The sequence below is a fragment of the Cupressus sempervirens genome, chromosome 5, assembly GCF_028749045.1.
Source record: "Cupressus sempervirens isolate cs-2001-9-10 chromosome 5, ASM2874904v1, whole genome shotgun sequence".
NCBI classification, from domain to species: domain Eukaryota; kingdom Viridiplantae; phylum Streptophyta; class Pinopsida; order Cupressales; family Cupressaceae; genus Cupressus; species Cupressus sempervirens.
The window spans coordinates 409,849,011-409,874,793 of NC_143122.1; positions in this window are offsets into that span (position 1 = coordinate 409,849,011).

Here is a 25,783-nt window from a genome sequence, read left to right on the forward strand (position 1 = left end):
TAGAAGCAAACAATGTAGAATCAAGATAGTTGAGAGCACGAGATAATCTAGCAATACTATCTACAAATAAACATTGTCTCTCCTCAGTATATGATGTCGGTCTACATGTTGTGCTTGACTCAACACTAGGACCACCTCCCTAAACACTATCCTCCCCTGAGGACGTAGGTGCTCCACTAGTACCAGATGCCATAATGATATATGCAAAGATCGCTATCTATAAATGCAGAGTTAAGAAATACATACATAAGTACATATAATTTAACTAAAATTTAAATTTAATTTAAAACCTATATTTATATAAATATGTACAAAGTTGAATGTAACTAAAAATATACACATGTTATTTAGTACATCTAGCTCATGTAAGTGAACATCTAGCTCAATTATGCACATGTAGCTCATGTATGCGAATAAAAAATATGCATGTATGTTATTTAGTACATCTAGGTTTACTATGTTAATGTTTTCTAAAATGTAACTAACAGATTTTTAAAATGTAATGTTATTTAGTACATATAGGTTTACTATGTTAATGTAACTAATATGTTTGTAAAATGCTATGTTATTTAGTACATATAGGTTTACTATGTTAATATAACTAATAGGTTTATAAAATGTTATGTTATTTAGTACATATAGGTTTACTATGTTAATGTTTTCTAAAATGTAACTAATAGGTTTGTAAAATGTAATGTTATTTAGTACATATAGGTTTACTATGTTAATATAACTAATAGGTTTGTAAAATGCTATTTTATTTAGTACATATAGGTTTACTATGTTAATATTTTCCAAAATGTAACTAATAAGTTTGTTGTTAATGTTTTCTAAAATGTAACTAAAATGTTATTATATAGGTTTGTACTATGTTAATGTTTTATCAAATATAATTACTTAGTTATCTAAGTCTCAACTTGAATTTTCTATGTTTGAGATCATGCAAACTCTACATTTATGATTAAATGTACATATTTAATTAAAAAATAACATATAGTTTTCTATCTTTAACATATCAATATCTAACTATTAAAAAAAAACTAACTTGTCTAAATAATCAACTACTAAAAAAGCTTAAAATATAATTAAATTAATTATTAAAACACTTAAAAAAAATTCATTTAATCAATACTATCATGTAATAACTAAAAAAATTTAAAAAACAAAAAAACAAAAAAAAAAATGCACCTACCTGTTAGGACTGAAACACCCTAATCACTTGATAACCACAACAATGAAATGCAATAGTGAAATGATTGCCAATAGCTATGTTTCAGTATTTATAAACCTAGTGGGGTTCTAGCTGAAACCCTTTCAACCAAAAGGGTTTCTGCCGAAACCTTGTCTACCATGTCAGTGCGGCAAAGCACCACGTCTATACAACCGAATACATTTTGACTGAAACACTTCTAACTGAAAGCCTTTGGGCCAAAACCCTGATGGATATCACAAAGGGTGACATAGGTTTGTGTTTTGACCCATATCTAACCAAAAAAAATTAGATACAATCCAGGACTAACCAGCTATGATACTCTTCATACATTGAAGTAATATTGATTTTATTTTTTTGAGATTTTGCTTGATGCTTATTCATGATCTCTTCATATGCAACATGAAATAATTGATCAGTGCATCATTTGGAATTCAGAGTCTACCCATCTATTTTGACCTAATTGATTTCATAACAATCAATATTATCAACAATTTTCCCTAAAACTCATTCTTATGTATATCAATATTACTGCCTGGAAAGCCTATCATATCACTTAAGCATTTACTTAAATAATTGAATTAAAAGTAATAGAAAACTAATATACAACCTATCCTAGTTACACTAAATTGAATAAGCTTTGCCCATACAACCTGAAGATAGCTAGTTGGTAACAATGGAGACAAGATTAAGAGAAAATAGATATGTCGTTGATTCATTTTTTCGTTAATTGTCATTGAAAATCATAAAAAAATTGGAATAAAACTCATAACAACTCAAGACAAGACAACATGATCCTTAATTGTTAATGTATCTTCAAATTTGCAGCAAAAATACATCACAAAATTGACATCAAGGAAAATGGACCAAATGCAAGTCTAGCAAAAACTAAAATAACAATTTGGACCTTTTCTCTAGCCTTAGAATCTCATTTATATAGCATGAGGTGCAACAAGCTTCAGGCCTACAGAATACTAATAATTGTCCTTAAGACATAAATATATTTACAAAAGTTACTATCATAAAAGACAAAAATTGGTGCAATAGAATGGTTTTCTTCATGAATATTCCTTTTAAGGGACTACTTCTACTATGGGTTCTTTGTTGTTGGGGAATTTTGTGATTGGATTTGATATAGTTTGTTAGAGTAAATAATTAATTAATTGTTAATTATTTATTCTATTTACTTAAGCTTACTTAGGTTAATGCATTTATTTAATATTTGATATTTAATAGTTGTAGTGGTTAGTTGATGACAACATGGGAGTTTTTTACCTTCTAGCATGTTCCACCTTTTGTGGATATGTGCTGAGTTGTCATCCTTATCTTCTACCACCTTCCAGCTTGTTCTACAAGCTTCATTGAGGTATTTATAAGTGACCTCTCTCTCTTTGTATTTTCATCACATTATCACATATTGTATATTGTAAATACATATTCTTCTTGTGTTTTTATATGTGGTCTCTCATGTCCATTTAGGGTTTTTCCCTTGCTCCATGCTCTTCCTCTTCTTGGCTTCTCTCTGACAAGTTCTCGCATGCAGGTGATCTTGGGTGTCTTCAGAGTTGGCTCTCCTCAACTCCAACATAGTTGTCATTCCTTGAAGTGTGTGACCATTGGACTTACTTGTGATGGACTAGGATCTTATATTTGAAGCTAAGTTTAACTCATGGTTCTCTATCTAGGTCATCTTGTATTGACAAACTAATAGTTATACTTGATTCTTCTGCTACCAAGTCATGAATTTGAATTTTTGTACCTATTCATGCAGTTGATTGTTTATCCTTTTCTTCCTCTACATTTACTGGTGCATTAACTATTTCTAGTTCATCTTGGTCCATCTCATCTTCATCTATTTCACCAAGCACTAAAAATTTTGGAAGTACAAAAATTTGCCATCCACTTGTCAAAAAGTGTGTCATCTAGCCAATTAAAACTCAAAATATCATGTTGTTTCTTCAAAACATATTCTCCGAATTTATCTATTTCAATAAACTCCTCTTTAAAAGAATCATAAAATATTTTAACTTTAACAACTCCTTCAATTGTATTTGCCAACCATGCATTCCCTTTTCATTTATGACCCTATTTAGCCTAAGGCATAACAAATCATCCAATTCTATGGTCCATTCCTCTTTATCTTACAATTTGTCCATTTTATTTAGTGCATGGGTATAAAGTTAAAATTTTATACTCTTTTAATTTGAAAGATAATTTATGATTCTCCTCTATAATGCAATTCTTTTATTATCAAAATCAGATAGATCATTAGTCATAGTCAAATGTCTTTTCTATTTGTTCACAAGACAAACTGATGACTGAGAAACATAAAAGAGTAACATCCATGTCCCTGTTATTCCATTTATTTACAATTAGCTTCAAAGCATCCTCATTACTTTTTAGCTCATTCCATATGCTCGTTATTTTTGTCAATTGTTCATAAAATCTAGGCCAACCAATCTTATCTACCTAATACATAGTTGTTTTTCTCAATTTGTCTTCATACTAGATATCTAGTTCCATATGTAATGCCCAACGTTTTCTCTTTTCCTCTTTAAAATCCTCTACTGTATAATATTGAGATCTCTGTGGGGTATGTGATAGCTCTATAAGGAGAGTTGGTTTAAAAGGCTCAACTAGAGGATGAGGATAAGTAATTTTAGCTCTGCTAGACTATCCTTGGTACCATGTCATCTTGTTTTTAGGCTCCATTCTCTTATGTACTTCTTTATTGTAAGCTCCCACAACCTACTCACATTTTTTTCTTGTAGTTCTAAATTTTTTTGTTTCTCCTTCTTGGCTATACCTAGGGTGGGGTTAATTGTTCAAACTTTTAGCTCTTTGGCCTCATCATTTGGGCTATCTTCCAGCCTCTTAATAATCAAGTTCCCAATAATGTCAATATCATTAGGCTGAGAGAAATTGGCTCTAGATCCTCTTCTCGTTGACCAAATTACCAAGGTAACATGGTCTTCACTAAACTTAGCACCTCTAAGCTCTTTTCTCACCTTTTCATCCACACTTAAGTTCTTGGTAACAATGTTAAAAGCCATTGCATTTGCAATATCCCAATTTGGTAAGAGAAAAACCCTAGATGATCTTATCATTTGTCTTCCCTCCTCAAGGGTCAAATTTATAAATTCTTGCATCAATTATTCTTTTATTTGATCTTGTAGAGCTATCTCTTCCATTTCTATATGCTCTACCTTCCTCTCCATAGGGTTTAACTCCTATCCTATATAATCAACAATAGTTAGCTCAAGGCTAGGCATGGGAGGTTCTTAAGGATTTCCTTCGTCTAATTCTATAATAGTAATAAATAGTCCCCCTTGGGATTCTAATTGTTTCATTTTCTCCTTAGTGATTTTTTCATCTCCTATATGCAAAGGAGATTGAGTGGGTGTGTATTCTTCTATTTGGGATACTTGTTTTTCTTCTATCTTTTGCCTCTTGGGCTTTGGCTTTTTCGATCTCTCTTCCAAAATAATACTAGCTGATCCAACTATTTATTTTCCCTTTTCAACTGCATGTTCTTTGTTCTTAATGATGAACTATAGCTAGACCTCCTCTGAATGACCAATTGTCCTAATCCTATTGCAGGGGTAAAATACAACCTTTTCATTACTTGTATTGCCTTGTCAGGATAAGAATTGATAAAAAGGGTCTTGTTTTCATTCATGGTCTCCATAACCTCTGAGAAAGTGATCATCAACTTGTTCATCTTATCTATTTTTGTCTTTGCATTTTTCAAAGGCTTATAATCTTGATGGGGACACAACCCAAGAACAAAATGGACACAATAGAAAAAGGGAAATTGTATTAACTAAAAAATAAGCTAGTATATTCAGTACAAGGAAAATAAACTTCAAAACATGCCCTCAGGGCTTACAATAGCATAAATGTGGAGATAATTTCTCCTTTCAGTACCTCCTCTCAAACTCCACTCCGAACTGCCTTTTACAATGCCAAGAATCTCCTTAAATAGACCTCAGAGGGTAACGAACTAGGAATACATTCTAGAAAGTGCTAGTAGGCATCCACCGACCAAATAGAAGGTTCCAGAAGCTATGTTAGAAGTCGGCACAAATCTAGAAGAATCCAAAAATGGTAACTGAACTTTCGAGAGGCATAACTTTTGAACCATAGCTCCGATTGATGAACCATTTACATTTTGGAAAAATCTCAAAGTACTCTATAGCCCTATGGATGAGCTTTTCTCATCCCCCATTTTTTGGCCCTTTTCAAGGTCATTTAATGCCCCTAACCTAACTTTGAAGCACTTTTAGGAGGTCTCCAAAACTCAAAAAACTGCAATAACTTTCAAACCGTGGGGCCTTTTGACCTAATTCTTTTTCTGGAATGCTCTAAATCAAAATTACATTCATCCGGCCAATTCACACCTTCTAGTTTATCGAAATGATGCCCCAATTACATACTCCTATTTTTTCAGGATTTTCTAGCACACTGATAGTGGAACTGTGAGAGTTGGAACCTTTATTTGACCCAAATGGGTGTTCAAAAATGAAAACACATGAAACATAAACTAAGTCTAAGGACTTTTTTTTTGGGTGACACATGATTTCCCTTATACCTCTGGATGCTCCTGCATCAGACACCCAAGGTAGATTGAAAAGTGATCCTGTCATTTTATGAATGGTAGAGGAAATCCCAAATGGGAAATCACAGCTGCTGAAATCCAAGTTGAATCCTCAATCGGTCATCCTTTCCATTTGACCAAATACTCTTCATACTACTTGTTTCTGGTACTCCTACCCACACGATGATCTAGAATGTCTTCTATCTCCTCCTTCTTAGAAGCAAGAATCAGACATGGCTCTAACACCAGCTCCTCATCTGCATCATCATCATGATACTCTGTTAAATTTGCAATGTTGAAAATGGGAGAAATGTGAATACCATCTGGAAGATAAACCTCATATGCATTTCCTAAGTCATGTTTCTTCAAAATTTTGCAGGGGCCAAATTTCTTCATTTTTAGCTTGTTGTAAGTACCGGCTGAAATTTTTTATTTTCGTAAGTGCACCATGACTAGATCCCCTACTTGGAATTCCTTATGTCTTCTCCTTTGATCAACCCTAGCTTTATACTCTTGATTCATCTTGGTAATGTGTGCTTGAACCTCGTCATGTAGACGCTTGATATGTTCAGCAAATTCTTCCGCTTTAGCACTTGTCCTCTCCCCTTGCTTTATCTTCCTCAATTCTAGTACAGTCCTTGGGCTATTCCCATATACAATTTGGAATGGAGATTTTCCAGTACTCCTATTTATAGATTTATTTTAGGAAAAATCTGCTTGTGGTAGAATCAAATCCCATCCCTTCGGCTTATCCCCAACTAAACATCTTAGTAAATTGCCCAGACTTCTATTTACCACTTCTGTTTGGCCGTCAGTTTGTGGGTGATGGGTGGAACTGAATTTCAAGTCTATTCTCAACTTTTTCCACAATGTCCTCTAGAAATACCTCACAAATTTAGTGTCTCTATCAGAAACTATGCTCCTTGGAAGACCAGGTAGTCTTACCACCTCTTTGAAAAACAAGTCTGCAATATGGACAACATCATGAGTTTTGTGGCATGGAATGAAATGTGCCATTTTGGAGAACCTATCAACCACCACGAATACTAAGTCATTACCCCTTTGTGTCCTTGGAAATCCAAGAAAAAAATCCATACTTATGTCCTCCCATGGCCTTGATGGAACAGGCAATGGTTGATATAGGCCAGTATTGTGACTAAACCCCTTGGCAACTTGACAAACCTGGCAACTCTGTACAAACTTCTTCACATCCTGTGAAATTTGAGGCCAAAAATAATGTTCTCTAAGAATGGCAATGGTCTTATCTTGACCAAAATGTCCTGCCATCCCTCCACTGTGTTTCTCCTTAATCAAATTTTCCCTCATGGAACTCCTTAGAATGCATAATTGACTACCCTTGAACAAAATGCCATCCTGAATCAAACAGTCTAACCACTTGGTTCTATCTATAGCAACAGGTTCTTTACAAGCTTTCCATGCTTCAGCAAAATTAGGATCCTCGGGGTACAAATTCTTGAGTTCATCAAACCCAACTACTTCAACCTGCATTACTATAAGAAACAACTATCTCCTACTTAGTGCATTTGCAACCCTATTAGATTTTCCACTTCTATGCTTCAACACAAATGTATAACTCTGCAAGAACTCTACACACTTCATATGCCTCTGATTCAATTTACCTTGGCTATTTAGGTACTGTAATGCCTGATGATCAGTATACAAAACAAATTCCTTTGGCAATAAATAATGCCTTCATTTGTTTAAGGCCTGAACTATTGCATAGAACTCTTGATCATAAACAGAATACTTCTTTGCATCATTCAATTTTTCACTAAAATATGCAATAAGCTTACCTTCTTAGCTTAATATAGCCCCAATAGCGTTGCCACTAGCATCAAAATCTACCTGGAACACTTTTCTAAAATCTGGAAGTGCCAACATAGGTTGTTCTGTCACCTTATTCTTTAGCAATTCAAAACTTCTCACAGCTGCTGCAGTCCATTTGAACTCTTTTCTATCCCCTCTTATTGTATCAGTTAGGGGTGCACATATGCCACTGAAATTCTTAATAAAATTCCTGTAAAAACTAACTAGACCATGAAATGATCTTACCTCAGTAGTAGACCTTGGAGTAGACCATTCCAATATGGCTTTTACCTTCTCTGGATCCATTTTGAGACCTTCAGGTGATATAACAAACCCCAAATAGACTAACTCCCTTTTTGCAAAGATACACTTCTTCAAATTAATTAGCCTTTCAAGGACACTACAAACATGCAATAAATGTTCTTCCAAAGTCTTGCTGAAGTAAAAACATGCAATAAATGATCTATCTTTGTGAAGTACTGAGCTCCACTCAAGTAGTCCATAAGATCATCCATCCTTGGCAAAGGAAACTAGTACTTGATGGTTATCCTATTTATAGCTTGAGAATCTGTACACATCCTCCACTCTCCATCCTTCTTTGGTGCGAGTACTGTAGGTACTACACATGGACTCAGGCTCTCTCAAATCAAGCCCCTCCTCAACAGCTCCTAGACCTGTCTATTTAGCTCTTTTGTTTTAGTAGGAGTCATCCTGTGAGCAGCCTTGTTAGGCAAACTAGCTCCTGGAATTAGATCTATCTGATGATTGATTTGCCTTACTGGTGGCAATCCATCTGGAACATTATCAGAGATAATATCTCCAAATTCACCTAGTAAAGCTGAAACTTCAAGTGGTATTTCACTACTACCTTCTTTATCTTTCCTAGGAATCAAAGCATAGCATATATGCTGATGTTTCATGCCATCTAAAAACTTCCTTTAATAAACAAGACAAATCCTAGCACTGCTACATACCTTTTCACCTTCCTTTTTCATGGGCTTCAATTTGCGGTGAACTCCATCCTTTGTCAGAGAGTATGTGTTTGCATGTCCATCATGTATTGCATGTCTATCAAATTGCCATGTTCTACCCAACAATAGATGGCAAACATCCATCAAAATAACATCATAGAGAAATTCATCATGGTAACTCCCAATTTTGAATTTCACTAAACATTGTTCACTTACCATGACCTTATGATCATCTTTTACCCAAGCAATCCGATAGGGCTGGGGATGTTTCTCCCTCTTGAGCTTCAGCTCAGAGACCATTTCTTCTGATACCAAGTTATCAGTGCTACCACCATCAATCATCACGTCACAACATTTATCCTCACACTTGCATCTAGTATGAAACAAACTCCTCCATTGTCTTGGTTCAATCTCACCACTTAGTAGGACTCTTTCATTTACTAAGGTCTCTCCTCTTTCTACATCCTCTGAATGTGATGATTGTGCATCCTCATCCACATGAACAACCCTAGCTTGGCCCTCAACTCTCCTATCTGTCCTTCCTTGTCATTGAGGTCATTCAAAGGCACGATGACCTTCTTCATTACAATGGAAATAGGTACCACAGAAGCCTCCTCTTCCTTGTCCATGTCCTCTACCTCTTCCTCTCTGATTTCCAAAGTCTTGATCATGGGAGTAGTTGAAACCCTCATTCCTCTAGTTCTTGCTAGTACCCACATCTTCATTTTTATTTTGGGTTCCATTGCAGCCTCCAAATGATCTACCGCTTCCCCTTCCTCCTTGACTACACCCTCTTTGTCTTCCTTCAAACCTTTTATTCAGGTTCTCTTCAACTTGTAGGGAAAATTGGTAGGCCTCTTCAATGCTGGTCATTCTTACCAGACTTAATTCCTCATGGATGCTAGGTCGCAACCCACTGATATAACGAGAAACCTTCTCCTTATTTGCTTCTACATGCCCCGCTCTAATCAAGAGTCGGTAAAATTCCTCTATATATTCTTGGACTAATCTTCCTACTTGCTTTAACCCATGCATCTTCTTAAACAAATCAAGCTCGTAGTCTATAGGAATGAATTGCTTCTTCAATTTGTCCACCATGCGATCCCATCTTGTGATCTTTTCCTTTCCTCTTCTGTTTCTTTCCAATTGAACCTCTTGCCACTTGATTTTGGCATGGCCTTTCAGTTTGGCCTTTGCAAACTTAACCCTATCTAGGTCCCTGATATCCTTATACTCAAAGTATTCTTCCAGCTCATTGATCCGATTGATCAACTCATCTGGTTTCAGATTTCCTAAAAATATACCCACTTGAATTTTAGGTCTTTTTCCAAACTTAGTAATGGCCCTAAAAAGCCTTTCCTCTACATGATTTAGAACTTTGCTGTCAAATTCCCCTTCTAGTCCCATTTCTTCTTCTTCATTTTCATCTTCACTTTCATCTCCTATGGCCACAGTTGCTCCTCTACGGAGCTCCTCCTGCAATGCTTGTACCTGCCTTTGGAGGGCTCTAACCTCCTCAGGATTAATAGCTCTAGCCCTTCCACCACGCTCTCTTCATGGAGGCATCTTCTAACTCGAACCCACAACCACACAGTCCTGGTGTAAACTACCTCATAGTCAGTGCTCTGTCTATACACTCAGGAAAATTGGGTCTGATACCACTTGATGGGGACACAACCCAAGAATAGAATGGACACAACAGAAAAAGGGAAATTGTATTAACTGAAAAATAAGCTAGTACATTCAATACAGGGAAAATAAACTTCAAAACATGCCCTAAGGGCTTACAATAGCATAAATGTGGAGATAATTTCTCCTTTCGATACCTCCTCTCAAACTCCACTTCGAACTACCTTTTACAATGCCAAGAATCTCCTTAAATAGACCCCGGAGGGTTAAGAACTAGGAATACATTCTAGAAAGTGCTAGTAGGCATCCACCATCCAAATAGAAGGTTCCAAAAGTTGCGTTAGAAGTCGACGCAAATCTAGAAGAATCCAAAAATGGTAACCAAACTTTCGGGAGGCATAACTTTTGAACTGTAGCTCTGATTGATGAATTGTTTACATTTCTAGAAAGCTCTAGAAGAACTCTATAGCCCTATGCAGGAGCTTTTCTCATCCCCCACTTTTGGCCCTTTTTGAGTTCATTTAATGCCCCTAACCTAACTTTGAAGCATTCTTAGGAGGTCTCCAAAACTCGAAAAAATTGCAATAACTTTCAAACCGTGGGGCCTTGTCACCTGATTCTTTTTTTGGAATGCTCTAAATCACAATTACATTCATCTGGCCAATTCACACCTTCTAGTTTACCGAAATGCTGACCCAATTACATACTCCTATTTTTTCAAGATTTTTTAGCACACTGATAGTGAAACTGTGAGAGTCGGAACCTTTATTTGACCTAAATGAGTGTCCAAAAATGAAAACACATGAAATAGAAACTAAGTCTAAGTACATTTTTTTTGGGTGACATAGGATTGCCCTTATACCTTTGGATGCTCATGCATCAAATCTCCCTCAAAAAAATTAATGAATTCTAAAACCCTAGAATAGACTCTCCTTTTTTATTTTTTAATCTCTTGTTCTTGGAGAGAAATTCATTTCTGATTACATCTTTAGGGAAATATGGTTGATGTTTTTGATCGTTAGTCATAGCCCTTTTCTTGAATATTTCAAAAAATCCTTCACTAACATTGAAATGAGGATGGGAGACATTCATTTTTTATGGTTCTAAAACTTTATAGAAACAACTAACCCCCCTTTGTAATTATGAATTGATGATAAACTATACAAGATGGAAAAATAGAGCCCCTAGACCTACCAGTCAATTTTGCTTCCTCCAAACCGCCTATTTGTCATAACATCTAAGCTATTCCTACCTTAAGAGGTACTTGGTAGGGAAGCACATGTGGAGTTCCTTGGAATCCATATACTCTTAAAACTATTGACACTAGATATGGTATGATGTCTGCCTAGTTACTAGAAACTTTCAAGTTAGTAGGGTTATCCATAGTCCTAATGAATTCTAGCAATGCCTTAGATATCTTGGGTTATCTCTTAATAATAGGTTCCTTAGTCTAGATGCAAACTATCTATCAAACCTTACAAGACTAGCATCCTTTGCATCCCAAGCCATATCTGCACTCCAGAATTGAATTGGTAGAGACTCTCCATCATATTCTCTTGTTAACATCATTTCCTTTTCAAAGAAAGAAACTCATCTATACAAAAATATATGCATCAAAAAAGAATAAAAACAAAAGGTTTTCTCAATTTTGGCCTTTGCAATTCCAATTAGACCTATGTGAATTTCTTCCACTAAATAGGATGCAAAATAAAAAATAATATCCACATCAAAGGAAGAGATCTATACCATTATATAAATAAACTTTATTGGCACATACTCTTGCTCATCTTGACTAAAGACCTTGCACAAAGTCATATGGACATCTATAGCCCTATAATTGCAAAACAATTTCTTGAAATTCTCTTTAGTTGATGTTGTAACAAAAGTTAAATTCCAACTAAGGCCAAGTGTCCTCTTAATGCCCCTTGCCTAATTTGATCCTTATGAGACAAGTACTCCTTCTCCAATCATTGAAAGTCAATGACCTCATGATAATCTATGGTCAGGTCCATTCCAAAAACTTCTTGTATTTTTTCTGCAATGATTTATCATCAAACATTCCCCATCTTTTCTTGTTACCATCCTAGTTACTAGATCATAATTTTGGGCTACAATAGTGAGAAGCTCTAAATCCATAAAGAATCCAGGAACTACTAACTTACCTAAGTCAAAATTCTAGATATTTTTGTTAGGAGGAAACAATTTCCTTTCTGAAAACTAATTCTTAAATAGTTGTAACCCTATTTTAGAAGTTATGGCATCCCATTCCCAATTCCTTTTGTCAAAAAGGCCATCTACAATTTAGAGTCTAGGGTTTGCAAGAACTAATTTTTTATTTGGGTGGATTCATTAGTAGACTCACTTAATTGTTGTAGAAAATCATCATGAATATTTTGACCAACATATTCAACTTTCCCAGAGAAACCCTTTTTTGGAGGCATACTTGAAACAACAATGAGCAGATACCAAAATTATGTGTAGAAAAAGATACTTATTTAGTCCTTTTATTTCTTCTCTGAATGCTGCAATGAATCACCAATAGAAAATTTCACAACTTAACCAAGCTAAAACTAGATTCTTCAATAGGTTCAGGCTCTAGGAAATCAAAAAACATATTCATACGATAAAATTCTTGGCTGTCCACACTACATTTTTTTTATTAGTTCACACAAGGAGCTTTAATTCCCATAAATGGTTTGTGGAGGAAAAATAGAGTGGCATTCCCCTTTGAGTTTGAAAATAGGCTATTGATTTACAAAAAATTGACAATCAAGAAATGAAAAACATTTTGATTCAACTTCAAACTTCTTAGTTTGTGATCAATCCAATCAAATTTTACATGTTATCCCTTTTCTCCTTAGTGGCAACTTGGAAATTATTCATTTATGCAGTCGAACATATGTTGGGTGCTTGCTATGTTGTCAAGGATAAAAATCAAACAACTTCCTTTGGCAACATGATGACAACCCTCAATTTAATGTACATTAGACAATCAAGGTGATGCTATGAAACTCCTCTGAAGGTGGCACATTATCTGATGTGTTAACCTCTCACTATGTCACCAAGGATAAAATATTTTTAACTTCCTTTGACAACAAAGAGACCATCGTCGATCTTGAAAAGATCTGATAGTGCAGACCAATATCTTATTTCTATAAAAGTATATAGCTCTTGGTAAATGAAAATCTGACATCTGGCACCCATCTGATGATTTGGATCATGTGGCAATTTTTGCAAAGGCTAGTCTTGCCACTTTCTATATGTCAAACTCTTGCTATGTCTCTTTGGGTAAAGGTCATTCAATTCTAGAAAATGACAGAGTGATAGCCCTAGATCAATCTAAGATCAATGGTGGAAAAGGTACATTGAAATATTGTCCCTTTTTGACAAAGAATTAATGAGCATGGACACTTGTTACATCAGTCTAACACACCCACTAGCCACAAGGGAAAAAGGACCCACATGGCCACGTGTTGAGTTCTCGCTATGTTGCAATGAATAAAGAATGATCAAATTTTTATGGCGACAAAGTGAGGCTTGTTGATTTAAAAACTAATCAACAATGCATGATGTCTTATTGAATATTTGTGCTTCTAATTGAGTCCCGTGACAAATGTCTCCTTGTCGCTATGTTGCCATTGGTAAAGACCTTGTAATTTCTTTTAGTGACAAAGTTTCAACCCTTGATTTCAAGGAAGATCAAGGGTCACTATGATTCAACTAATTTTTAATCATAAGATCTAATCTGCATGAATATTAAAATAAAATCTTGGGTTAAAGTTATTACAAAGACTTAGGGTGACGTCAGACACTTTTTTTTCAAAAAAAGGGCATACTATGTGAACATGATTCAAAGGTTTTTTGGGGAAAAACTTAATATTGAAAAAATAACAAAACCAAAATTAGGTATTTTTTGGGGTCAACAAATTAAAAGCACAAGACCCTAATTTTCACAAAGGGAATCAAAAAATTCACTTGAAGATGCATCATGAAATTTTTTAAGTGAAAACTAGACCAACAAGATTGATGAGCCAGTTTCATCGATTAAAAGGAGATAATCTAGTGGTAAGAAACTACCCTTTATTTTTTGGTGTTGTAAGAAAGTTGGTCATTTTTCTTTCAGATGTGCAAATAGAGAACTAAAAGTAGAAGCTATAAAGCCTTACAATTAAAAAATTATAAGGGATTATTTGTATTCAATTGATGATGAAACTAAATTTAAGGAGATAAAATTCTTAGATAATGATGAAGAAGATGAGATATAATTTGTGGCTATTAAGAAAGATAGTCTTGTTAAGGAAGAAAAATAACTTGTATTACATGTGAAAAAAATAAATTTGATTGGATAATAGATAGTAGGTGCTCACATCAAATCACATCACGTCATGTCACATCACATTACATCACATCATCACATCACATCACATCACATCACATCACATCATATCACATCACATCACATCACATATATATACACTAGTACATTTGAGGTCACTTTTTGACCATTAGTGGTCAAAATTTTGACCCAATTTTTGACCAAATCTTGACCAAGTTCGACCAACCCATTGGTCAATAATTTTTTGGTCAAAACCTTTGAAATATGTTGGCACAAGTTGTGCCAATCATTGGTCGACAGTTCGACCAATGCTTAGTCGAAAACTTCCAAGTATTGGTCAAAATTTTGACCAATGCTTGGTCAAAAACTGCCAAGTATTGGTCAAAATTTTGACCAATGATTGGTCAAAAATAGCCAAGCATTGGTTGAAATGTTGACCAATGCTTGGTAGAAAATTTCCAAGCATTGGTCAAAATTTTGACCAATGATTGGTCAAAAATAGCCAAGCATTGGTCAAAATTTTGAAAATGCTTGGTCAATTTTTTTTTTAAGCCTACACTTGTTGAGGTCCACTTCAACAATGTCCCTTCTTGTGAAATTATTATCAAAAACCTTTCTAATGAGATAATGTGTTATGATCTCTTCATCAGTGGGATGGAACGTGAATCCAGGAGGTAGTTGTGCATCACCCATATCATGACTGTAACTAAAGTTAAGAGCCTCTATTATTGAATTCTCTTCCCTATTACCCATATTCATTTTCATAATCTCTAGTAAGGCCAAAAATGGTACATCAAAATGAGTGAGAGGTTGAGTAATTTGAGGCTGATAAGGGTAAGAAGAGGAAGAGGGCACCCCCTAGGGAAAAGAGACAAGTAGTTAAGGCACAAAAAACACCATCTTAATAGGAGAAAGTTGTACCTCAAGTTGAGCATCAACTAGAGCCAATAGAAATGATACAGCCTAAACAATAGGAGGAGGAAAAAATTGACAAATAGAGGGTTCCATTGCCTAGAACCACTAGTACATTTGAGGTCATTTTTCAACCATTATTGGTCAAATTTTGACCCAATTTTTGACCAAATCTCGACCAAGTTTGACCAACCCATTGGTTGATAATTTTTTGGTCAAAATTTTGACCAACCTACTGGTTGGTCAAAATTTTGACCAATACATTGGTTGAAACCTTTGAAGCATGTTGGGACAAGTTTTGCCAAGCATTGGTCAAAATTTTGACCAATGCTTGGTCAAAAACTGCCTGGTATTGGTCAAAATAAGCCAAGCATTGGTCAAAATGTCGAATAATGCTTGGTAGAAAATTGCCAAGCATTGGTCAAAATTTTGATCAATGATTGGTCAAAATCAACCAAGCATTGGTCGGAATTTTGACCAATGCTTGGTCAATTTTTTTTTTAGGCCTACACTTGTTGAGGTCCACTTCAACAATGGATCTTCTTATGAAATTATTATCGAAAACCTTTCTAATGAGATAATGTGTTATGAGCTCTTCATCAGTGGGATGGAACATGAATCCAGGAGGTAGTTGTGCATCACCCATATTATGACTATAACTAAAGTTAACAGCCTCTATTATTGAATTCTCTTTCCTATTACCCATATAGAATTCAATAATAGAGGCTCATAACTTTAGTTATAGTCATGATATGAGTGATGCACAACTGCCTCCTGGATTCAGGTTCCATCCCACTGATGAAGAGCTCATAACACATTATCTCATTAGAAAGGTTTTAGACAACAATTTCACAAGAAGGGCCCTTACTAAAGTGGACCTCAACAAGTGTGAGCCTCAGGGAGGGTTCAATTCAATCCTTTATTATTCACTATGCATATAATTCCACATGCCCATTTGATCTCGAATGATGGTATGTACTGAATGCTAAGTGTCTATGTTGAATGCTCCAAAACCATCCATTTCATGCCTTCAACTGTACACAATGTCTTTCTAGTTTCTTTCTACTCACATGCCCATTTCATTTCATATGATCATCTAAAAATTTTGTCACTCTAAGCTCTCAACTATTTCCTCTTGATTGATCATCTCATAATTGCTGAATGAGAGCTTTGGGATAAGCTATAGACACCCATCAAAGCATAAAGGATTTTTTTAGACAGTGTAGATGAAGTAGTAGCATTTTCCTTAGGATACATGCTTGCAAAATGGAAGCATAGATAAGTCATGTGAACTTTTTGATAGGATGCCTGAACATAATGTGGTCATCAAAAGCCATGGTTGCTGGATATGCACACAATAGATATATTGAGAGAATATATTTGTTTAAGTTGCAACTACCCTGGTAGACATGCATGCAAAATGTGGAATCATAGGTAAGGCGTTTGAACTATTTTATTGATTGCCTCCATGAAATATCATCTAATGGCAAGTCAATATTGTAGGATATGCATATTGATTTGTTGAATATATCCAGATGATGTAGTGACATTCTTGTTACTGCAACCAATGCCACATATGTATAAAACTAGGATTCCAACTCTTGTTGAGGTTGTAAATTATGTTGAACATAGTCTCAAGCCATAATAGTTTTCTATCTACCAAAATTAGAAAGAGAATCATACAAAATTGTGTGAGCTCTTTGTATTTTCTTTGATATGATATTCAAGAAAAGGATGAGAAACAAAACTCTAAATAAGTAGGCAAGCTCTCCATGTGTTCTACACCCCATAGGTAAATCTACTCTAATAAAAGAGGCAATCAAAAACCAGTTCACTTTGCATTTGTAACCTTGGGTAGGCTCTTAGCAACATGCTCGCATTGAACCTTTGACATAAAGGAGAAATAGACAAGCTCATAACCCTCAGGAAGGCTTTCTTAGAAAAGAAGTTTATGAGCAGACACAAATCCTCAATAATAATGCTACTACGATTTTCTTGTTTAAATCCAAACAAAGTTGTATTAATTTGGGCAGAGAAGACTATTGTTGTTTTTGGTTAAGGATCCTTTAGATCAGTAGAATCACATGTAAAATAGATGTGACATTGTAGTAAGCAAACTGTAAAAGAGCTAAGAGCTTGCCTAGTGATTAGAGCTCGAGACTAGACACTGGATGCAGCATTTTTAGGCATTTGAGTCTGAAGTGTCACTAGCACAAAATCAAACTGAAAAGGAAACTTGGCAAATAAAACTAAATAAAAATAGTCCTTTTGAGTAAATATCAACATTGTATGAACAATACCATTATAGTGCACTATAATTGGTACAAATATATTGTTGGCTAAGTCCCATGACATAATGCTAGTTCCTAGGTACGTCAATATGCTTACTTATCTAGGTATATCATTTTCTTACAGATAAAGGACAATCTACTAAAAAAAGAAAAGACCACTTTTTACAAATTCACATAGGTATAAACCAATTCAACTCTGAAGGTAATGCTCTTACTACCATTTCACCCCCAGTAAATTTGTTCTAAGTTCCCAAGTGATGATAGTTGTAGCATTAGCAGGGAAATCTCTCACCAATGTAGGCCCCAAGCTAGCATATAATCCTCTAAAATCAAGTTCTCTATAAATCTGCCAAACATAGAATTGGGAAATGGTTTCATGTTCACTAATATGAGTACTTATTGCTTTTAAATTCATCTATTGGTTATCTAAGACTACTTAGTAGAATAGATCCTAGAAAAACAGATAGAAGCTAAGTCCCGTGGTATTTGAATATTTAAATTTTAATCTTTTAATTAGAACATTCTATATACCCACTATAAAATAAGCATGTAAACAATTGGTGTTATTATCGTGAATGATAATTTTTTAATCCAGAACACAAGAAAACATGCAAATAAATGAATTAACCTAATTCAATAATCCAACCATCAATCCTAATAGATATCCTAATTGCTATCATAAGAATCCAACAACTTTGTAAAAGCCTAGTCAAAATCTTTATTAAAAATTAATTTAAAAACATTTTTTCTAGAGTAGAGTCCATGTAAAAATGAAACTTTATGTCCTACCATCCTGATTGTGTGTATATGATTTTTGCTTGCATTAATATTTGGACTGTTTGAATATGGGTTTTTGCAACATCGAGAGGCAAAACAGCTGACCAAAACTGCAAAGAAAATTACAAGTTTTGTTGCACACATTTGATCTGCAAAAACTAAGTTTAAATACTTAAATTGAAATTCCAACATTGAGGTTACATACCTCAATTCTTGCAAGCCCACCAGAGACAACTCCAACTCCTACTTCTATAAAAACTTTAGAAGAGTAGTTGACAAATTGAGAAGACTGGGAATTCATTTAGCTATTCACTTTATCATGCATACTAATAAGTGAAAGCATATGATATCAATTCAATTCATAAGTACTGAAGAAAACTGTGTTTCCAATAGACTCCCTAAAAATTGTAGTTAGGCCACCATGAAACAAACCTTGTACCTAGAAAATTATGCACCAATGAAACAATCAAATAATATCTTGTATAATGAAGGATACCATACGAAGCATTTATATTGCATGTCTACAACTACATACCAAATAGTAACAAAAATTTAACACCTTACCCTTTCATTTCTAAGAGTTTGCAATGCACAGTCCAGAGGCCCATCATATATCTACTGATGCTTTTTCAGTTGCCTATTATCATTCTCCTAAACTTGCAATCTACATTGCAAAACAACAAATAGTCAATGGTATGGAGTCTAGAATTCAATTTATATACATACAATAGAGACAAAGTCTAGTTCTTGTTACCTTTATCAACTTTTTTGGGCACAATACAAAACTTATTAATGCTCCACCAAAAGCTGTAGAAGGAACAACAATCTAAAGTTTGGGCTTGCCGCTACTAGGATCTCCTCCCTTTCCAAAGAACCACCATGCCAAATATGATCACATTAGGATTGTAGACATAAACTATGCACTACAAAGAGGAAAAAGTACATCAAACAGTCGCCAATGTGCCTATGAAGATAAATCAATATGCCTACTTATCCAGGTATATCATTTTCTTATGGATAAAGGACAATCTATCGAAAAAGGAAAAGACCACTTTTTACACATTCACATAGGTATAAACCCATTCATTTTGGGAAAGTAGAAAGAAAATCTAAAGTGCTAGTGATGCAAACAAAAGTATCTAGCATCCAATTAGGCAATTCACCTTGAACATCCTTCCAAGTTGCTCAACGCACTCCATAAAAAGTTGTTGGTGTGCTAAAACTTTTCTACTCTTCATAATTCTTACAATTGATGCATCAATTGCATAACGTCTATCTTTATCCACATCCTCAATCACCTTTTTTTCCTCATCCACTGGTTAAGCATTGGCCCTACATTAGAGATTTTGGTGTTTGATCACGAGATTGAGAAGCGTGAAGACAAGAACAATGAGACCGTAAGGTTCTGAAGGTTAAGCACTCGCCACTTGCTAAATAAAGGAAGCACCTTGTGGTCTAGCAACCCATGTGAAGTATCCAATTAAAAGGAGCCTACTAGAGAGTTGGTCAACACATTCTTTTTCATTGTTGAGATATTTTAGAAACCCAGAGCCCCAAATAGAAAAAGAAAACAAACAAATTCAAGACTATTTAAGCTTTACCCAATAATAATATCCCAGGAGTCCAAGAACAACATTTGACTACAAGGGTGGTGACAAGAAGTGTGGGGCAGCATCCCTTTAGACCATATAAATTCTTCTATAGTTCATGTTTTGAATGCAATAAAAACCTAGAATTAACATTAGAATCCATGGTTTGAATAATATAAACTCTTAGAATCAATACAAAATCCATGGTTTGATTGCTATGAAAACTTAGGACCAGTACTAAATTTCATGCTTTGAATGCAATAAAGACTCAGAGTAGTCATATAATATTTTGTAACTCAATAGATTAAATGCATTGTAGTACTTACCAATTCTGATGTTACAAGATGTGCATGAACCTACAATGTTCATCATACCAATGACAATCATCTCTTTATTGCCATCAATATTGTAGTTCTTGAACAGTGCAAAAGTTTTGCCATCTACTATTCCTTCCTGCATGGGACTCATTTAAATCAGCTAGAGGTAATAAATTAAGAGCCAATGAACATAATTCAAGGGATTAGCTCTTACAGTGAGTGTGATGATGCCAATTATCAATCCTGCCTTCACAAGGGCCTTTAAATATTTGGCCTCGAAAACAAAGAATTCAGTGGTCAATGGGTTCAAACCACTTTTTAAGTGACCAACCTGTTTGAAGCCACCCAAAAAAACATTAGCAAAAGAAACATGCATTTTAGGACAAGAAAATCATGTTTAGAACAACAATTAGACATAATATCAAACAAATTGTTCCATACCCATCGTGTTTCAAACTCACTAAATAACTAGTAACTTTTGGGTAGTGATACCGAACATGTACAGATCATAATAATAAGTGATTTGATAAGTGATTCATTCTACCATACTTAGACATGAGTGAATTGAACACATTGTGCAAAATTGAATACAAGACAATATAGAATAGTTGGTGATAGAAACTCATACAACCTCAACCCCATGTTTATTAGCATGTGTAGTGAACACCAACATGCTACTAAGAATTACAGATGTTAGAGGAGTAGCTGCTGATATCCAGAAGAGCTTAGGATTTTTCTTACACCGTTAGATCAACCCACAAGAATGAAAAAATAGATCAACACCATATCAGACATCAGTTATTCCATGTTGTTTCTTCTTGTCATTATGAAGGCTAGGTATTATATGGATAGAAAAATGAAAGAGAATCACAAAGTTATGTTATAATACTGAGAATTTGACAAGTGATGAGTAGAAAAGAGAGAAAGCATATTCCGAGCACTATGGTCTCCCACCTCCACTGCACATCGATACAATTACAAGAAGACAATAACAATAAGTTGGCAATATACTTTATTCAAGAATGAATTCTTTACTCTAGATGTATTCAAATCATGAGGTTGTTGATTCATTGCATATAAACATACCTTGTGAGTTTGTTCCCATACTGATCTCATGGAAGATGCTATGTCTATCTCTACAGTAAAATGTTGAAGACCAAGAATGCCTTTTAGCTATTGGAGAGAAACAACAGTGGCTACTCTAGCCATGAAACCCACAATAGTTGCATGTGATAGAAAGTCTATAATGAATCCCAACCTATAGTAGAATCATAAATGATGTGACACATACTATTAGTGACAAAAATCTAGTTGTTTGGCTCCACTGAAAAAGATTCTAGTTTTGTCCATGAACTTTAATCATTATATAAATCAGTATGAATTTCTCATGCCATCCCAAATAAGCAAAATTACATAACTAAAAATAGAAATATGGGACATGTTAAAACCATTGAATTACATGAGTTTTTAGTGGAAGCCTCCCACTCAATTATGTACAGTCACATGTATCTTCTCTATAAAAGAAGAATCCTATGAAGGATAGACACTGAGAGGCTTGCATAATGACATTATTGCATTATTAGAAATGTAAATCATCAACCTGAAAATACCCATGCTTGCTTGAAAAATCCTAGCAAAGAATGTTGCAGTTAGGGCCAAGTGCAAAGCCAGTTGAGAATTTTGTGTTGGGGAGACCTCCTTGGAAATCAATGATCCTATAAGAAGTGACACAATCACCAATGATATGTAAGATGGTTTATAGCCTCTTCCAAATCAGCTGAGAAACTCTGAGATTAGAACAAATGCAAAAGGAAATCTATGTGATACCCTTCCAAAAATAATATATAACAGCCACTCTACGGATTCTATTAGCAAAGTGTTATACCATTTGACATTGCCTCCATTACTTTTCCCTTGGCTGCTTGGGGAGAATCTCATTGCTCTTCAATTACTTCAACAGAGGGATTTTCCATCTATCAATAACTACATATGTTAATTAAGGAGTTGATGTTAACACCATCAATCATGTAAGAGCTCCAAAAGCAATACTAACTAAGATTCAGAATGTACTATGACATACATATTTTAGTTTTCAATAGAAAATATTATCAATCAAAGGCTTACTTTTTGTGGGGGGTCATTGTCTGGTTCAACAACTCCTTCATTGTCAATTTGAATGTTTGATTCAACAATCTCATCATCACTGACATTTTCTTCTGGCACTTTTGGTGTAGCGCTTGAAGTACCAAATTGTTCATCGAGATGTATGTCATCATCACTTTGATCCTACTTTTTTGGAGCACATTTTAAAGAAATTTAGTTAAAAAAACTACAAACATTTTGGATTCTCACGAACATCATAATTCAGATCAGTATAAAACTCCATAGAAACTGATAAAATTGATTCAACACATGCTTGCTTTATTACAATTCCTACCTGAAACTCCTTAGAATAAAACTAGTGAGTTCTCAGGTGAGAATAAAGTTAAATATGGGAACCAATTTTTATTTAGAAAACCAACTAATACAACGCAAAATGTACACAAAAGAAAACTTCAAAAGCACAAATAGCAACAAAGATGTTTAGGACTCAACTTTGGAGTACAAATGTATGATATTAAGATATTTAATAAATTGTAATTCTAATATAAACTTGCCTGCTAAATCATAATATGCTTATTTGCCTCGAAAACAAACAACTGAATACTAATAGTAAGATCACAATTTGACTTCTTGTTTAAAATATCTCCTAGTTATCAAGCTTCAAATATCTTAATCTTTTTCTACTTTACTTCTTCTAGTAATGCTTGAGAATTCAATGGGACTTAAATGTTTCAATTTGAAACAAGTACAAATTTCCCAATATCTAAGTGTCCAAGTCATTTACTATAGTCTACACTAATGCAATGTCTTTGTTCCTTATACATTTTTTCTAAGAAATTAATTAAACTAACTAATTAAATATCAAATTGTCTTTATATTAGTGATATTCTTTCATTCCATTACTGAGTTTCTTTCATTCCATCCATCCAATATGATGATTATTAGGAGAATTTTCCAATAGAATTTAAAGGTTTTCTTTCAATTTTCAATGTCTATCTTTCTATAAGGGACTTAGTAAATTTGGACAAGGTCCTTTCTAGGTTCAAGTATTTTCACAAAGAGGAACATGAGAAAAAATTGGTCATTGAGGGGGGGTTCCAGATACTTCTACACTGTGAAAAAAGTATGAAATATTTAAGTTATTACAAGCTGAACACAGTAACCACAAGTACACTTAGCTAGTTTACTAATGTCTTGATTCCCAATTAATGGGTTGCATTAAATGCAAGAATGCCACAATTGATCTTAATATTAGCGTTAGTAACGATTTGTTGTATTGAAATCATAGATTGGTGAAGCCAATGGCAAGAGCTATTTATTAATGAATTTTTAAATGAAATCATGTATCACTAAAGCCCATGGTAAAAGCATTCAAGTTACTAGATGAAACTTATTTCGTAAGCTCATATATTTGAGTTGTAGAGTTTTGCCACACAATCTTTCTCCATCATCATATATTGACCATATCAGCTTCATGCAAAATTTATACAACTGTGGTGCTCGATAAATAACATTCATTCCTTCGTATTTTCTTCATCTTCTGCTTCATTCACATTGACTGTGAAAGTTTACTCTTGATCAGACCCAAGCTATCAATCAAAAATGAAATATAGTGTATATGTCTTCTCTCCAAGCTCTGAAGGTGTAGTAAACCCAAGCTTGACTTTAGTCTTCTTTTGGAGCAATACCCTCTTAATGGCCAATAGTTGATTACTTTTTAAATCCCCAATTACTAGCCACCATACTTCTTCCTTTTCTTTGGGATACCTTGGTGCATCAACTGGACCCAACTGGTGTCTACCTTCAAGATCTCTTTCTAGAGTGACCTACGCTATTACATTCTCTCCAGCCCTCACATCATCACTGTCAACTATGTCATATGCCAAATCAATGTTTGGGAAGTGATTGCAAAAACAAGCAATGTCTAACAGCTGTGAATCTGTCATTTGTAACAATTCATGCCTTTCATCATCCTCCATCTCAACTAAATAAAAAATATTTTCAATGTTTTCCCCTGGATTTTCATGGCACTTCTTAGCAAGTTCTTTGGTGAAATGTGGAAGTTGTAATAGGAAAAAATCACGGTCCCAAAGACCTTGTGTAACCATTTGGCTCAATTCCATTGCTGCAAGAGCTGGATTGAACCAACCATTACCAGAAATAACATCCAACATAGTTTAAATAAGCTAGTTAGTAGAAAGAAGCTTGCTGATCTAGTGTTAGGTTACCAGCTATGACATGCCTTGAAAAGTGAGTTTACAACAATGTGTTTTCCTTTACATGTGGATCGGTATATTTTGGTTTGTCAATAGTAAACTTTTGATGATTTATCAATTTTCTTATTGTTTCTTCTTCACTTGGCCGTATGAGAAGCTATAAATACTCTGACCAATACCCTATGACCAAAATAAAATCTGTAATTAACCATTAACCCAACAAACTTCTACACCTTGGAACAACAAAGCAACTAAAATCACCACCCAATCTTCTACAACCTCCACAAGGTTATACAAGGCTTGACTCACCTTATAATAGGGACCTTATTGAGGTTTGTTTTTGTTGCTTTAAGTCACAGACCCAACACTTCATGAAATGTTGCAACTCTTCTTCTTCTCACTTATACAACCCAAGCATCATGCACCAACCTTGGGACAAGGTGATCAAGTAACCCCAACCTTCCTAACATCCAAGGGAACCCAAACAAACATCAACACACCCAAAACAAATCAGGTATATGGCAGACCTGCTATTACTAGTCATAAGGTAAATTGCAGCACTTGGCTCTTATAACATACACACAACCAAGAATGCAATTGGATCCTCCAAAACTCCCAAGCACCAAGGATAGTTTGGAACAACTCCTATATGATCAAAACAAGGTGTAACAAAGGTTGGAAATGTTGTTAACCACTTACCAAGAAAACTACTGTAGCCAACCAAACAAGTACTTAGGTTTCTTAGCACTGTTTTCCACCAATAACTCAAAATTTTTACAAAGGACCAAGAAAAAAAAAGACAAATTCAAACACCCTTTTCAAAGTGCCAAAAGACTCCAAAGTTTCAAAACCTAACTCCACTCCAACATACCCTAACCTTAATCTTGCACATAGGCCTAATTAGCAACTTTAGGCTAGGTCTACAATGAAAAGGTTAAAAATATGGGTGCATGGATCAATTCTTCAACTTCAGTTTGTCCTCCTAGTCAAATTTAAGATGCCTTGCCT